We start from the raw sequence: 17,123 nt of genomic DNA, 5'->3' as shown, positions 1-17,123 counted from the left end.
CGCGAAGAAGCGTCTCAGTTGTTGCTTCGCTGTTTCAAAAAAGTGCGCCTTTTGCGCAAATGGAGGCTGTTCAACGATCGCAATGACCTTTGTGCGCTCGGTAACTACAGCAGAATCGTTGCGACTAAACTCAAAGGCTAGCCGAGACGTACGATTTTCCACACTGCAAGATAAGATTGCGCAATCGAGCGTATACACCCCGTTTTTCTGTACGTGGGTCAATGTACGCGTGAGAGATGAGAGCGGCCGCGTGCTCACTGCGCCATCTTATGATAATCTTAATAACACATTAGTCCCCCCCCCCCCGAGATGCCCGCCAACAGCGGTAAGTGGTAGATATGAATTGCTTGCCGTTTGACCGTTGAAAGAGGTACCTCTCGGTGGCTCAGTGATTGGCTCCTCGCATTCACGACGCGGAGGTTCCACATTCGATTCCGTGCGCCGGAGTATTTATTGTGGGCTTTTAGTTTCTTTCTTGCGTTTTCAAACATATAGATGTGTATACATACACGGCGCATGACATCGACGCCGACGTCGATGTCGACGCCAACGGCGATGTCGACGCCAACGGCGAAATCCAGCCGAGAGTGTCCTTATAAATGCTATCACAATTAAACAGATCACACGTATGTTCATTGTTATAATTATAGCATTTAGTTATGGGGTCTTAGTCGCACTCCAATGCGGCAGTGCATTTCATTACGATGCGAATATGCAGATCTTAAACAGGGATGTGCGATGAAATATATATAATAATTTCAAAAAATGTCGGCTAGTTTAACATTTTGCGAGTATTTGCCAATTTCTAGTTTTGCACGTGGCCCCTCGTAGTACATCTAGTTAGCCCGCAATTGAGCGGTATTTGCTGCATAGCTTTCGACAAATAGAGTTTAAACTGTAAAAGCCTGTCCAGGTTAGTTATGGCTTTTGTTCGAAAACTATTTTGGTGCTAGCAAGAGTTACACGTTTTATTGCGAACTATAAAAAATATTAGCTATGTGTCCGGCAACGGCTGAACAAGACAACGATCGTGATGGTGTGTAGGAAATGAGGGCAACATATCGTGGGTCATGGCCGGTAATATTTTGAAAAGTTCATATAATTATGAAGACTACTGACAGTTACCTATGCAAATGCTTGAATTTACCTGGAACAATGCGCATGATTTAGTTCCCTGTTCCCTGCAGCTTGAAAATGAAAATGATGTGAGAAGAAAGTAAAAGTTTTTACAGGAATAGGGACCTATATCTTGCCTCATACGCGGAAAACGTTTCAGCAATGTGCGTTTACGCCTGACAATTACGGGGTTTTATGGAAACGAACCCGCCAGAAATCAGTCTTGTACAGCGTTTACACTTCATTCAATTGGAAACACGGCCACGTTTTGGGACTATGGACGCTTGCAGATGCTTTGCAGTTAAACTTGGAGCTCACTGGTTTATTAGTAAAACGTTTGCTGAAGATTAACTTATAAACTTGATAATAATTTTCGCGGGAATAATTATTAAAATTGCGCAATGCTCTTCTGGTGCGAACACGACTATATGAAACTAATAATAACGCGAACACGACTATATGAAACTAACTATATGAAATATAATAACTATGCATTTGTGGCGAAAGGAACTTGTCCTCTCTAAGCCAGTCTAAATGTACCGGGCGTTTGAGAAGTGCGCTAGAGCATTTCGCTGTAAATCAAAGGATGAGTCAGCAAAAATACTACGAAACTACCAAACTTTATACAAAACCAGGACATATATTATGAACAATGCCTTTCATACCCATCAAGATCACTATATACATCAGCATCACAGCGCCTACTGCATGCTAAAGCCCTTTCCTATGTTTGGAGGCGGAAATGTTGTAGGCCCGTGTGCTCAGAATTCATCATCATCATCATCAATATCATCATCCTCATCATCATCTTCAGCCTGACTACGTCCACTGCAGGACAAAGGCCTCTCCTAGATTTCGCCAGTTAACCCGGTCCTGTGCTTGCTGCTCCCAATTTATACCCGCAATCTTCTTAATCTCATCTGCCAACCAAACCTTCTGTCTTCCCCTAACCCACTTGCCTTCTCTGGGAATCCTGTTAGTTACCAATAATGACCAGCAGTTATCCTGTCTACGCGCTACATGCGCAGCCGAAGTCCAATTTGCTCTTCTTGATTTCAACTATGATATTCTTAACCTCCGTTTGTTCCCTAATCCACTCTGCTTTCTTCTTGTCTCTTGAGGTTACACTTTCCATTTTCTTTCCATTGCTCGCTGCGTCGTCCTCAATTTAAGCGGAACCCTCTTTGTAAGTCTCCAGATTTATGCTCCGTAGCTAAGTACGGCAAGATACGGCTGTTATATACCTTCTTCTCGAGAGATAGTGGCAATATATCTGTCATATTTTAAGAGTGCTTGCCAACTGTCCTCCACCCCACTCTTATTCTTCTAGTTAATTCAATCTCGTGGTTCGGCTCCACGGTTATTACTTGCCCTAAGTAGACATAGCCTTTTATAACTTGAAGTGCACTATTACCTATCTCGAAGCGCTGCTCTCCTTCGAGGTGGTTGTACATTACTTTCGTTTTCTGCAGATTATATTTAAGACCCACCTTTCTGCTCTCCTTGTCCAACTCCGTAATCATGAGTGGCAATTCGTCCCCTGAGTTACTCCGCAATGCGATATCATCGTTGAAGCGCAGGTTACTAAAGTACTCTCCATTAACTTTTATCCCTAACTGTTCCCATTCTATGCTTCTGAAAACCTCTTGTGAGCATGCGGTAATTAGCATTAGGGAGATTCTGTCATCTGCCTTAAACCTTTCTTGACTGATTGAACACGCTCTGAACAACGGAGGAAGTGTCATAGCAGTGAAGGGTAAACTTGGGATAGGCAAAAATCGGATGTATGCACTAAGGGACCAAGAAGGCAAAATAACTACCAATATGGATAGGATTGTTAAAATAGCGGAGGAGTTTTACAGAGATCTGTACAGTAGCTAGGACAACCACGACCTTAATACTATAAGAACTAGCAGTAACCCAAATGGCACCCCACCAGTAATGATAGAAGAAGTCAAAAGCGCTTTGGAGAACATGCACAGAGGCAAAGCTGCTGGTGCTGATCAGGTAACATCAGATCTGTATAAAGATGGAGGACAGATTGTGTTAGAAAAACTAGCCACCCTGTTTACAAGGTGTCCCCTGACCGGAAGAGTACCAGTCTTGAAAGAATGCTAACATCTTAATACATAAGAAAGGAGATGACAAGGACTTGAAGAATTACAGGCCGATCTGCTTGCTCTCCGTAATATACAAGCTATTTACAAAAGTAATTGCTTGCAGAGGTAAGAAAACATTAGAATTCACTCAATCAAATGAACAAGCAGGATTTCGAACAGGCTACTCAATAATCGGTCATGTTCATACTATCAATCAGGTTACAGAGAAATGCTAAGAATATAACCAATCATTATATATAGCCTTCATAGATTATGAGAAGGCGTTTGATTAAATAGAAATATCAGCCGTCATGCAGACACTGTGGAATCAGGGTGCCGATGAAGTATATATAAACATCCTGCAAGAAATCTACAGGGGATCAACTGCTACCATAGTGCTGTTTAAAGAAAGCAACAAAAATCAATCAAGAAGGGTGTAAGGCTAAGATTTGGGTGCGCATAAAAAAACTCCAGAAGGCTGAAATTTCTGGGAACCTCCACCACATCGTCTCTCATAATCATATGATGGCTTTCGGACGTTGAACTTCATATATCAATCAATCAATCAATCAATCAATCAATATCTTCCGTGTTCTGTCAATCAACCCGGTCCTCTGATTTCTGCTGCCACGTTATACCTGCAAACTTCCTAATCTGAATTCCTTAACTAATTTAATTACGATAGCAATTATGTGGACAGTCTCGGCTGGTTTTTGCTATCGCCACCACCACTACTGTCATTCACGTATCTATATATATGTATAAACTCCAGAAATAAAAAAAAACTCACCCTGTATCTGCATGTGTCATTCAAAATGTCGTCGAAGGTAGTCTTACGTCTGGAGAGAGTAAAAAAAACGTTTATTCGATGTTCGGCGCGAGAAAAGCGGCGATTGGGATTTTGGAGGCAGTGTTTCAATACGCGTAGCGGAAGCAAACGAGCGCATCCAGGTACTATGGTGTGAGACAACAGTGCCTGGATGTGAGGCCGTGGTCGTACAGCGGTTAGTACCTTGCGTTGTGAAGACATGAGCGCCATGAGCGCCAAAACAAAAAGATGGCCTTTGATATGACACGCGCTCTGCGTGCGCCCCCGTCTGAGAGGACATTATGGGCAGAATGCAAGGCGATGGGAAGCTGTCACCACCGTGTCGCCTTAGCAGAGCGTAAAAAACTTGCCTTTTCATCAATAGGGTTGCATTATCAGCCCAGCGGGTTAAACGCTAGAATCTCTAGAATTATTTATGTATGCCTTGTTTAGCATGAAGTAACACACCACATTGTATTGGCGTGTTGATATTGTGCCTCTTATATGCACAATCTTTCTTTTTTATTCAACAATTACAAGTATGAACGCAGAAACCAAAGTGGAATTGGTGGGCGCTGTGAATTTCGTTGAATTTCAGCCGATCGTTTTTGCGCACAAGCAGACAAACAGCCAGACAGACCAAATTTTTTTCGTTTAAGTACCCCAAGCAAGATTATCATCTTTAATAAAGCCGCCCGCACTGAGCACCACTTTTCTCGCGATGCGCCGACAGGTGCTAACCTCCCAAGCGTACTTTGCCCGCGGTTGGGGAGGAGGTTGAATGCTTGTGCACGCACGCTTATCTTTCGGAGGAGAGAATCGTGTGTCTTTGGCTTTCACCGGAACGAATGCGATAGTTGCCGTGCTCACAAAGACCACTTCGCTGGCTGAGCAGGCCCCGTTTGCGAAAGGAGCGTGCTTTTCATACACAGCGAAATAACAACTGGAACACTTGTTAGTTTGCACTCATCTCTATCGGTTTTTTTTATTTAAGTATACTGCAGACCTTCTCGGTCCAAGCAGGAGTGGTACATAGGATATACAAACAATGATGTGACGTACAGAAAGGCACCGACACAATCCAAGAAAAAAGTAGCCAAAACAACAGTGTCATAATGCAACGTTCAGAATCATGCTAAAAGGACAAACCAGTCAAAGGGAAAGGAACTTCTCACAATAAATCCCTATTTGTACATTTGCGTCTATTGTTCAAAACTTATAGTTTTAATCTTTTCAATAAAGGATTCTACGGTGTCACAGTTCACAGCTAATAATGGAAGTTGATTCCAATATGCAATTGATGACGGAAAAACAGAGTTTTTGTGAATGTTGTTGTGACTTGTGGGCATTCGTATTGTCTTATTGAGGTTAGTTCTCGTGGAATGCCTGAAAGGTTCAAGAAGATAGTCTGATCTGGATATTGTATATTTCCCATGATAAAGAAGATACAGGAATTTAGGTTTAGAATGTATTCTCCGTTCGGAAAGGCAATGAAGTTCGGCTCTTTTACGCAGATTAGTAACACTGGTATACCTGGAGTAATCGGAAAACACAAATCGAACTGCTAAGTTTTGCACTCGCTCAATTATACAAATGAGAAATTTATGATGTGGACTCCAAATTATAATTGGTGACGACGTTTCGCGCATCGCTTTGTTGCGATGGCAAATATATGGACACTCTTAGCTGAATTTTACTGCTGGCGTCACCGTATTTCACCGCACATGTATACGCACCAACATATATGAAAATACAAGAAAGACAAAAATTCCAGAAAAATAGTTTGGTGCACGGAATCGAAATTCAGTCTTCTGAATCATGAGTGCAAGGCGTTAATCACTGAGCCACCGAGAAGCACATCCTCTCTCTTTCAAACTGGGAGCTATTTATACCTACCACTTACCGCTGCTCATGGGCATCTCGGGGTAAACTATCATGCTTTCAGCATTACCAGCAAGTTGGCGCAATAAGCGTGCGTCGCCGCATCGCGTGGTGGCGCGGGCTTCTATCCGCCACACGTACTTTGCCCTGCTTAGAGGAAAGGGCGACGCTCCCTCGCGCGCCTTTATCTAATGGTGGGAGAATCGTACGTCTTGGCCGGCCTCGGGCTTTACCTGAACGATTTTGTTGTAGTTACGGGGCACACAAAGTTCACTCCAGTCATTTCAGTCTCCCTTTGCGAAAAGCGCTTGCTTTTCAGACACAGCGAATTAACAACTTAGACGCTTATTTGCGTGCATCTGTACCTGTGAGTATCTTTTGTGCGTCATTTGTACGTGAGAAACGCGAGGAATGTTTTAATCTGCTTTACATTCTGCGTGTGACCTTCCAATTTGTTGCTCGCGTTCAGTGATTTGCCTTTGCGGCAAAGCCGTAACTTTTTTGTTTCAACAGCGCACTAAGGGTTGATAGGTAAACGTTCCTTGTTCGCTTTCTCCCTGTGTGTGTTGTTCTCATGTGCCACTTGTGCGTGTGCAGCTGGCTGTACATTTTGATATACTTGCCGTTTTCTGCGTTATATTTTAAATTGTTGCAGTCACATTCATTGATTCACCCTTGTGGTAAAACTGTGATGTTTTTGTCTCACTGTCACGCGTTCGCCCTCTCTTGGAATCCAGTCAATTATCCCTAATGACCAGTGGTTGTCCTGCCTATGCGCTACATACCAAGTTCATGCTCATTTCTTCTTAGTTTTAACTATGGTATCCTTAGCCTCGTTTGTTCACAGAGCCACCCTGCTATCTGCCTTCCTGTATCTTATAGTTACACGTATCATTTTTTTCTTTCTGTCGCTCGAAGTTTTGTTTCACTCTGAGTCAAACACTTTTTGTAAGCCTCTGAGTTGTTGCTCTGTAGGTTACCGCCAACAACTTGCAGCTGTGGCATACCTTCCTTTTGAGGGGTGGTAATAAACTGCCGAGTTTTTATTTGGCCACGTACTTTGCTGTCATAGCTTGGCTGACAAAGGAAACGGAGAGTGGGCTTCTTTATCCACTAAATATTGTCTGTAACATGAACGAATACTATAGCAATAAAGAATAGTGGTAGCAATCACTGTTAAACTCTATAGGGCATACAAGATGAAGGTGGTACAGGCCTACGCATCAGAATGCAGCCATAATGACGTATTAGTATAAAGCTTTTATGAAGACGTGAAACTTGCAATGAGTGAAGTAAAAGCACAGTATATTAATCTGATGGACGACTTCAATCCAAAGTAGGAGAGAAGCAGGCTGAGGACAATGCAGTAGGACGTTCAGCTAGAAATGCCAGTACTAGAAATGCCAGAGTGGAGTAATTATTAAGATTTGCAGGACGCAATAAAATTACGGATCTTGAATAATTTCTTACAGAAACGAGTGAACAGCAAGTGGACATAGAGGAGCCCTAATGGTGAAGGTAAGAACTATATAGACTTTATACTGAGTGCACACCTTAGTATCGTGCAGGATGCTGAAGTGCTTAGCAAGGTGCGATGCAGTGATCATAGAATGGTACTATGTCAAAGTCGACTAAACTTGAAGAAGGAATGGCAGAAACTGATACGCAAGAAACCGATCATTGAGCTAGCACTGAGAGGGAAAGTACAAGAATTCAGAGTCTCGCTTAAGAACAGGTATTCGGCTCTCATCGAGGAAACCGGCGTTGGCATTAACGCAATAAATGATAATCTGACGTGTATCATTACGTAGTGTGGAGGGAAAGTTGGAGGTACATTACTTAGACAGGACACAAGTAAGCTGTCCCAGGAGACGAAGGACCTCATTAGGAAGCGTCAAAGCATGAAAGCCTCAAATAGAACAGACAAAATAGAATTGGCAGATCTTACGAAGGTTACAATTAAGCGTGAAGTATCCTATGTAAGGAGGTATAACATGGAGAAAATTGAAGACGCTCTGAAAAACGAAGGAAGCATCTAAGCAGTGAAGAGGAAACTTGGGGTAGGCAGAAAGGAGATGTATCCACGAAGGGACAAGGAAGGCAAAGTAACTACCAATATGGATAAGGTAGTTAAATTAGTGGAGGAGTTTGAGTGGACGAGTTGTACAGTAGCCGCGACAATCGTAATCATATTGCAAGAACTAACAATACCTCAGATAGCATCCCACCAGTAATAATAGAAGAAAAGCCTTGTAAGGAATTGTAGTGTACACGTATCCCGAAAAAGTATGGCCACTAGCGTGGACCCGGTCTTAGCGAGCCGCAGGGCACGCGGTAACCATCGCCGTGGCGAGAAAATGGTACTGCTCATGGTAGCAACACTATATTGTCTGCGGCAACACCAAAACGCAGTACAGGGCCCGTTGCAAAGGCGCGGCGGGAAAGCAAATGGGCTTAATCACATCACGGGCGAAAAGTACTACACAGGGGTGCAGCGAGCACGTCTCCGTGGGCAAAAGTGATTCACGGTGACACCAAGACAAAGGGCCCGGTCAATCGAGTGAGGGAAAAGGCGCTCGCGTTCGCTTCGGAGTGATATGGGTCGGCGCAGTTTGACCAGCCGCTATGACACCGCACCGTTCTTTGGCCTAGCGTTCGCAAAGGGGCAACAAACGTTGAGCGCTCGTCGCGGATGCGAGTCATCCTTGGCGGAATCCGACAAGCCCCCAAACAACAGGAGTTGCCGGACGGAAAAGAAATGTCTGCACACCGTGAGCGGTCCCAGAGAAATCTGATTCCAGAAAGATCTCACTCACTCCAAGGGTTACCGTAGGGCAGGTTTTAAAAGGAGTCAGAATCTAAGCTAAAAGTAGCCAAAATTAGCCATGCAATATATTCTTAGCACCAGCTCTTTTGCAAAATAGAACACGTGATTTTATGAATAGATTTCCTTTTATTATTAAACAATAAATATTATTTTTAATCAGCAAGGCTGTAAAGAGCACAAAATTCATTCGGTTTTCCTTTGTCTCCAAGCCTAGGCCGGTGGGAAACATATAAATAAATTATTTAATGGTTAGTTTGCGCGAACGTTGCCTACCTGGGATAAGTAGAGTTTTTTCCACAGTAACTTAGGCAAATTTTATCTAACAACTCATTGGGAACGACCAACATTGACGCAGTTTTTCCTTGAAGTCGTAAACAAAACTTGATTCGTAGAATCGCCATGAGCGAGTCCAGCTTCATTTTGTCGCGGATATTTTTGGTCACGTTTACACAAGAGAATACGCGCTCGGCATCGTCATTAGAAACTGGATGTGTCAAAAACCTCAGTGCACCCAGCGACAAGGGTGAAAAAGGGCACTCACCAGAAGTGTCCTTGTAAGATGCTGCTGCATGCCAAAATGTCAAAGATGATGTGTGATCAAGTGTGCCGCAAATTTACTAAAGATGCCGTATTTCTCCCTCCAGCTCGATTGAGAAACATTCGAAAGAACGCGGTGGCAGCCTCAGTATGCTTTCACGGCTTTGCCTGCTGTCTATGTCATGCGGATTGACAGCATGCAACCTACGTAGTGCAGCGGAAGAATTAGGAGTCAGCTACTGAAGTTGTGTGGCCATTTGCCGCGAGAACTGGAAGCAGCGCTCTTTCACGACCTCCTGGGATTCTACAAGGACTAGTGGAAGCTCTTCTCTGAAGACGTAACCTGAGTCCGCTACCTCAGGTTGCAGGAATATAGACTTCATATTCACCAGGTCTAGCGATAGCAGGCTCGCTGTTGAGTTTGGCCTTAAAACTGATGGGTGCAACATTTGTCGCAGAACTTTCAAATACAAGTTTAAAGCTCTTGAAAGACAACCAATGGGTCGGCTGCATTTATCTGGAAGATTTTGTTCACCCATCTCACGCTGTGTAAAACTGGGGCAAGAAACAGAAGGTAAGCATGATTCCTTTTTTCGCCATATATCTCTCACAAATTGCGCACGTTGTAGCTACGCTCTTCTGCTTTTTCGAAAAACTGTTTGAGTACCTGATACTGCCCCGAAATTCTTTCAATACAGTCAGCACTAGCAAGCCATCTTGTCTGCGAAAGAGATAAAAGTTTTGGTGGTGGCTCTGCACTTTCTCTGTCAAACTGACAAACTCGCATAAAGTCTCTTATAAGCTGTTTGACGGCAGTGCTAGGCACAAAAAAAGTTTTATGCTTCTCTCACCAAATGCTCGACAGCAGAGGGACTCACTTTCCTTTATTTGGACGCCACAAGCTTCAGGCTGTAGAAAGCGCATTTCACCAAGACCAATTTGTTGCTGTCCTCACAAATACGACTGAAAAGGGAATTGTGGTTGCCACACATTGAATTTGCACCATCAGCACAGAGTCTGAGACAGTTTGTGATTGGCAGACCGTGCTTATCCAAAGCCTTTATTACGGTGTCGAGGGGGGTTTAACGTCCCAAAACCAAAACCACCATATGATTATGAGAGACGCCGTAGTGGAGGGCTCCGGAAATTTCTACCACCTGTGGTTCTTTAACATGCACCCAAATCTGAGCACATGGACCTACAACATTTCCGCCTCCATCGGAAATGCAGCCGCCGCAGCTGGAATTCGATCCCGCGACCTGGACGGTGTCGTGAAGTGTTTGCGCAAATCCGTCAGACAGCTCTACGAGATCAAGCAGTGTGATTGCAATCTTGTTTTCTGCTGAATTTGGAAATCGCACCACAACGCACAGTTGCTTTGTCGTGGATATATCAGTTGACCTATATATACCATGAGGGAATAGCTGGAGCCTTTCAGTTGTTTGTCCATGCTTTCCGTGAAATATGATAAAAGAATGTTTGTAGTTATAGCAGTGCACTTCATTATGTGCAGGTCAAAATTCTTGAATTCGAAACGGAGAATTTCACCAAGCTGATCTACAGCATCGACATACGTGTGCACGGCAATGTACAAGGTAATCTTCAACTCTGTGCGAGCCTTTTCATAGTTTGAATGAGCAGAAGAGGATAAAAGCTGCGACAATTCGCTTTGCGAACTTGGGATTACTGCGGAGTCGGGATGTGTCTTGGTTTCGGCGTACTTGAGCAAATCACTGTAGTGGAGTCGAATGTTGTCATTCCAGTATTTGCATAGGACGTCCGTTCTATTGCCACAAGATGTGCTCAAGCTGCAACACGTGATAAAAATATCTATGAGGCGCGACGCCAAAAAACAAGGCCTGAAGTATAGTTGTTTTCAGCTTACCACTCAGTTTTCGGTTCTTTCGACATTCTTCTCTGCACGTGCGCTTCGCGTTTGCGTGTTTCCCATGACAGATGGTTGTCCCCGCACGCTGGAAGTGCAAAGCAGAAGCTATGCCAGTCACACAAGTGCTTTCGCGCCGGTATCGTGCTTCTCAAGTCTTAGCGATACGTCGTGCTACTCTGCCCACATGGTTGCACCTGGCGCATGACTGCGGGCGCGCGCCGGGGAAAGTGCGTTATATGCGGGTTGTGTTCATCAGATGGCGCACAGCGTCAGTAGTGAGCCCTTAATCAGGTAGAAATAACATTAAGCCGGTAGAAATAACTAGAAGGATGGTATCTGACTGGTGGCTAAAATCATGACACGAGTGAAAATTAAATCCTTTACTGCAAAGTACCAGTCTTCAACCTAAATGTTTACGCTATTTGGCGTTAGCCGCCGCCAAATCTGAAGGATACAACCATATCAATCCCTCCATCCATCCGAGTGACTTTAGCAGTGTCGTGAGAGTGGAACTTTCAAGCCACGCGCGGTTCTCCTCACTCTGTTTTTTCAGCCATGTCGCACGTAGGGATGTTGTGTGCACGCGACCCACTTGTCTGAGGGACGCGTTTGCGCGCTTGAGTCAAGACAACACCAAAGCTTGGAATCAATAGGTCGTCTTTTTGCTTGATTGCCATTACGTCTGCAATTATTTTTAAAATTGGCTTGTAAATGCGCAAAAATAGAAGTTCAATGTAGCCAAAAAGTAGCCAAGAAGCCAATCTGAAGATTTCATCGCCATACGGTGTAGTAAAGTTGCCGATTTGGGGCAAATTAGCCACCAACGGCAACACTGCTCACTCCCGCCACGCGCGTGCGAGACGTCCCGAGAGACTTTTCGTAAGGCGCTACAGTCGACATCCGCTACCGCGTGAGAGGAGTAAAATGTCACTTCTCGATTTCCCAGTACGGCCGACCACGCAGAAGTGGGGAGTGTTGTCGGGACATGAGAATGGCAGAAACAGGCGGCAAAGCCCGCGCAAAGGCGGCGGGCTAGCCTCGACTACCACTGAGTGCAAACAGGCAAAGCGGTTGATGAGGACCAGGTAACATTAGATCTGCTGAAAGACGGAGGACAAATTGTGTTAGTGAAACGGGGTTTTGAACAAGCAAGAGTTGACTCAGCGAAGCAGAGATATATTTAGCACAAGAGTAACTTAATGCAAGCCTGCGATCGCAGCACGTTTTTTCTTTTTTCTCTACTCGAGCACCATGTCCACTGCCCTCGTTACAATCACCCCACGATGACGAGGGAGCCATCCTGATGACCTAAAGAAAGGTGTACACAGAAAGGTCAAGATATGGCTTGAGCCGAGAGACGTGTACGATTTCTTGTCCCCGATGGCGCTTGTCCGGAAATGCGTCCAGGGGCTCCACAAGGTAGTTTACAGGGCATGTTTGGCACACAACTCGATAGGGACCATGGTACTTGGATGAAAGCTTGTTGGAAAGTCCCGGAGGAGTAGAAGGAATCCAAAGCCACACCAGTGAGTTAGGAGAAAAGCTTATAGGCGTGGTTGACGCGTTGTGGCGATGTTTTTAGCGCGTGTGGTCATGTGACGTTAACGCCCGAGCAGGGTTCCGACATTATTCAGCGTGTGCTGCTGCTCATGAAACAGTTGTCAACTGTGAAGGGTCCGGTCGATAAGGAAGAATGGATTTCATTGTTGATGATGGCACGCGTCGATAAAGAAGGAAGAAAGACCGAAATTCAATGGTGCTTTGCATTGCAATGTTGTAGGCCTATATCACAAAAGGCCGTATGTTATCCCAATTTGTCTGGTCGGATGAAGCGTATATGGCCAGCATATGTCCAAGTGTACGTATAAAACGCTCTGTCATTCCATCAGTTTGCACGTGATAGGCTGTGGTAGTGTGGTGTATGATGCGACACTCGCTCAACAATGCTTTAATGGCATCGGAGAGAAAAACGCGGCCACAGTCGCTTAATAACTCCTGAGGTGCTCCATGCGTTAAAACCAGGTTTCGCCGTATAAAACATGCAAAGTCTCTTGCGGTAGCAGGAAGTAACGCAGCTGTTTTAGTGTACCGCGTTAGGTGGTCTATTGCGACAAGGACGCAGCAGTTGCTTCTCGAAGTATAAGGAAGCGGACTGTAACGGTCAATTCCGACACGATCGAAAGCTGTTGTTGGACGTGGCAACGGCTGCAACGGACCTGTGGCATGTTGAGTGGGCATCATGCGTCGCTGGCACGTAAGGCAAGACCTTACGTAACGGCGAACAAAACGGTACATACCGCGCCAGTAGTACCAGAGCTGCAAGTGAGTGTATGTTTTTAGCACAACGGCGTGGTCCCATTGAGGATCATCGTGGAACGTGGCGCAGATTTCAGAGCGGAGATGTCGGGGAATGACGAGCAACCACTTACGGCGGATCAATCTGTAGTTTCGGTGGTAAAGCAGGTTATCCCGAATATCGAAGTGTTGTGCTTGACGGCTAAGCGTCTTGGAAACTGGAGCGGGCGTCCGGTTCGGGAGAAAGTCCGAAAGGGAAGAAATACAAGCGTCTTTGCGTTGCTCGGAACGCAAATTCGGAAGGCATGTCCTAAATTCTGATCACCCAGGCAGCACTGGTGGAGATAGGCGAGCAGACAGGCTCTGATGCCAACGGCGAGCGTGACAGGGCATCGGCGTCGGAATGCTTCCAGCTAGAACGGTAGATAACACAGATATCGAATTCCTGTACCCGCAATGCCCAACGAGCCAGCCAACCGTTAGGGTATTTTGGTGAAGATAACCAGCAAAGCGCATGATGGTCTCTCACAATATGAAACGAACGTCCATATAAAGTTGCAATTTTTCGATTGACCAAATAATGGCGAGGCACTCTATTTCAGTGGCACTGTAATTCTTCTCAGATAGGCAGCGACATACTCGCTGAAGCCATCCTTGCGATGTGCCAGTGTGGCCCCTAGCCCGACACAACTAGCGTCTGTATGAAGTTCCGATGGAGCAGACGGATCGAAATGTCGGAGTATGGGAGGCATAGTGAGTAGCCGTCGGAGTTTCTGAAATGCATCATCACACGCCTGTGACCACACTGACAAATCAGAACTTCCGGCAGGAAGATTGGTCAAGGGGGCAATAATGGAGGCGAAAAATTGAGGACGTAGCGCCGAAAGTGCAAACATAGGCCGATGAAGCTTCAAGGCTCTTTGGTGGTGGTTGGTTTCGGGAATGCCATGACTGCATCAAGTTTTGTAGGGTCAGGAAGAATGCCGTCCTGAAAAACCACATGGCCGATGATTACAAGCTTGCGAGCGCTGAAGTGGCGATTCTTCAAGTAAATTGAAGTCCTGTCGTGGAAAGACATGTAAGAACTTGCTCGAGGCGACTGAGGTGGGTCGCAAAGTCGCTTGAACATACCACTATGTCGTCCAAATAACAGAGACATGTTTCCCATTTCAGAACTCGCAGGATGGTATACTCATCCTTTCGAAAGTGGCAGGCGCTTTGCAGAGGCCAAAGGGCATAATGGTGAATTCATATAGTCCATCTGGCGTTATAAAGGCTGCCTTCGGGCGGTCACCCTCTGCCTAGGGCACCTGCCAGTAGCCTGATCGTAAATCTAGAGAACTCTGCTCCTTGTAGGTAGTCCAAAGCATCATCGATGTGAGGCAGAGTGTATGCGTCTTTGCGCGTTATCTTGTTGAGTCGGCGGCAGTCAACCGAGAACCGGATGGATCCGTTTTTTTCTTGACGAGAACACCCGGGAAACCCACAAACTGTTAAAGGGCTCGATGAAGCCACGTTTCAGCATGTCGTCTACTTGTTCGTCGATGACACGGTGTTCAGCAGATGACACATGGAACGGATGCTGTCTTAGTGGGGCTTGTTGACCCGTGTCAATACGGTGAACGACCGTAGTGGTTCGGCCTAAGCCTGACTGGTCGCGATCGAATGAAGAGCGAGAACGGAGTAAAAGATCTACATTCTTTTGGCGCTGAGTTGGTGTGAGCTCAGAGTCGGTGGCATGAAAGAAGACGTCCAGAAAATCATTACGCGCGTTGGTAGGAGTGCGAGCACAAATCGGGAGCGAAACCGTACAAATGGGTATAGTAGCTGGAAGAATGCACTCGTAAGGTTCGTAAATTCCAAAGCATTCCCCATGTAGTAGGTAGGAGGGGCTGTCCAACGGATTGCACACATAAATGGCAGCTTGACCATTGCGAAAAACGATCACGGCAAATGGAAGCATGAAATTTCGACAGCACGCTGATGAAACCGATGGCATAAACAACACGGATGATATCGCAGGAGAGGCACACGACACCGGGACAACAACAGCTGAGAACGGCGCAATACCAACGTCAGGAGCAACAAACAATCTACACAAAAGCGCCATCGTCGATGGCTATGGTCATATAACCCATAGCCATCGTCTGGTTCTGTGGGACGCAGCTGTCTGCAAAAATAGGTCGGTAAGTTCAGTGGTCACTTTCATCAAGTTTCGACCCAGTTTCTTGCTAATTACAGATACGGCATCTCCAGTGTCATCAAGTCCGTTAACCCAATGCTATCAATATATAGTTCGATTTCGTTCGGGGGACAGCAGTTAGGTTTTAAAATTTTCGCTGTCAACGCAGTTCTTGCCTTCGGAACTGCGCCTGTCAGTTTTTTTCTCCTGGTTGGCTGTTGCGACGTAACATTGGAGAAATAGATCGACGACAGAGGGAAGGCGATCAGCTCAAGCCGGATGGTCAGCGACCAGGACGTACGTCAAGAGGTGGCTTGGCAGGAACGGGATATCGTGGCTGAGTGTGCGTGGTGGGCATGTAATGTGAGGCCCCTGCAATGTCACGAGAAGGGAAGCTGCGACAGCAGCAGTGACGAACTATGTGGCCTGGGATGCCACATGAAAAACACATTGGCCGATAACCCGGAATGTGCAATTGGCTGATGGTAGGAGCACTGTTTTTTGAATAAGGTACCGTAAACGATCGTGCAGGCAGCGGCTTCATATAAACGTTTCAAGCTGTTTCATACACAGCCGGAGACGGGACGCTCAACGGGCGGGAAAGTGGCGTCGACGAATAAACGTGGCGAGTTGCTTCGTAGATAGCCGGAGATGATGGCGCACGTGGCCGAGCAACAGCAGCTGCATACGTTAGTAGTGCGGTAACAGATAGTGGAGCCTGAGCTGGCAGCAATACTTCGGAAACTTGCGATTCAATGACCTGAAGAATAGAAGGGGACAAGGGTGCCATCGGCTTGGTAGTTCTTGTAATTATAGACAGCTGCTGGGCGACTTGCTTGCGTATGAATTGCTTTATGAGTGGCATCAACGCAGAATTGTCGGTGGTGTCATAGTGATAGTCAAGGGATGAGAGGCCCATGGTGTCTTGAGCAGCGCAACGTGTTGAAGCGCGCTGCCTACGCAGCTCTTCATAGCTTTGGCAGAGCTGAATCACCTCGGTGACCGTATGGGGACTTTTCACAGCAAACACTTGGAATGCATCGTCGTCGATTCCTTTCATGATGTTCTTGATCTTGCCTGCCTCGTTCAGAGTCAAATTGACAAGCTTGCAGAAAAAGAGCACATTTTCGATGTAGCTTGTGAAAATTTCACCTGTTCTCTGTATTCTGCCACGCAAGCGCTGCTCAGCACGAAGGCGGCGAACAGCAGGACGGGCAAAGACTTCCGAGAGGGTTTTTGTCTATTCCGACCAGGTACTGAAATCACTTTCATGATTCATGTACCATAGCTTCGCCATGTCAATCAGGTAAAAACTCAAATTTGTGAGCTTATCGGCAGCGCTCCACTTATTGTACGCGCTCACGAGTTCATACTCGGCGCTCCAGTTGTCGACATCTTGGTCCTCTGTGCACCAAATATTGGGTGAGTTGCACTGTCGGAGAGCGCCAGCGCAGAAGACAGGTATGGGTGCGAGATCTAGAGTGGCTCTC

General features: G+C 45.8%; 1 protein-coding gene across 8 annotated transcripts in view; it reads left to right on the top strand.

Moving 5' to 3' along the window:
* The window catches only part of LOC119160779 (retrovirus-related Pol polyprotein from transposon 412), a 400,026-nt gene that overhangs the window by 295,887 nt on the left and 87,016 nt on the right, over window positions 1-17,123 (top strand). For 3 of the 8 annotated variants that reach the window (XR_012887756.1, XR_012887748.1, XR_012887752.1), the window contains one exon: window positions 7,377-17,078. The exons of the other annotated variants lie outside the window; for them this stretch is intronic. The gene's annotated coding sequence lies outside the window, so the exon portion shown is untranslated. Of the gene's footprint in view, window positions 1-7,376; window positions 17,079-17,123 lie in introns of those variants that run through there. 8 annotated transcript variants of the gene reach the window in all.

This window comes from Rhipicephalus microplus, chromosome X (assembly GCF_043290135.1).
Source record: "Rhipicephalus microplus isolate Deutch F79 chromosome X, USDA_Rmic, whole genome shotgun sequence".
NCBI classification, from domain to species: domain Eukaryota; kingdom Metazoa; phylum Arthropoda; class Arachnida; order Ixodida; family Ixodidae; genus Rhipicephalus; species Rhipicephalus microplus.
This window is presented reverse-complemented; position numbering and strand designations above follow the sequence as displayed.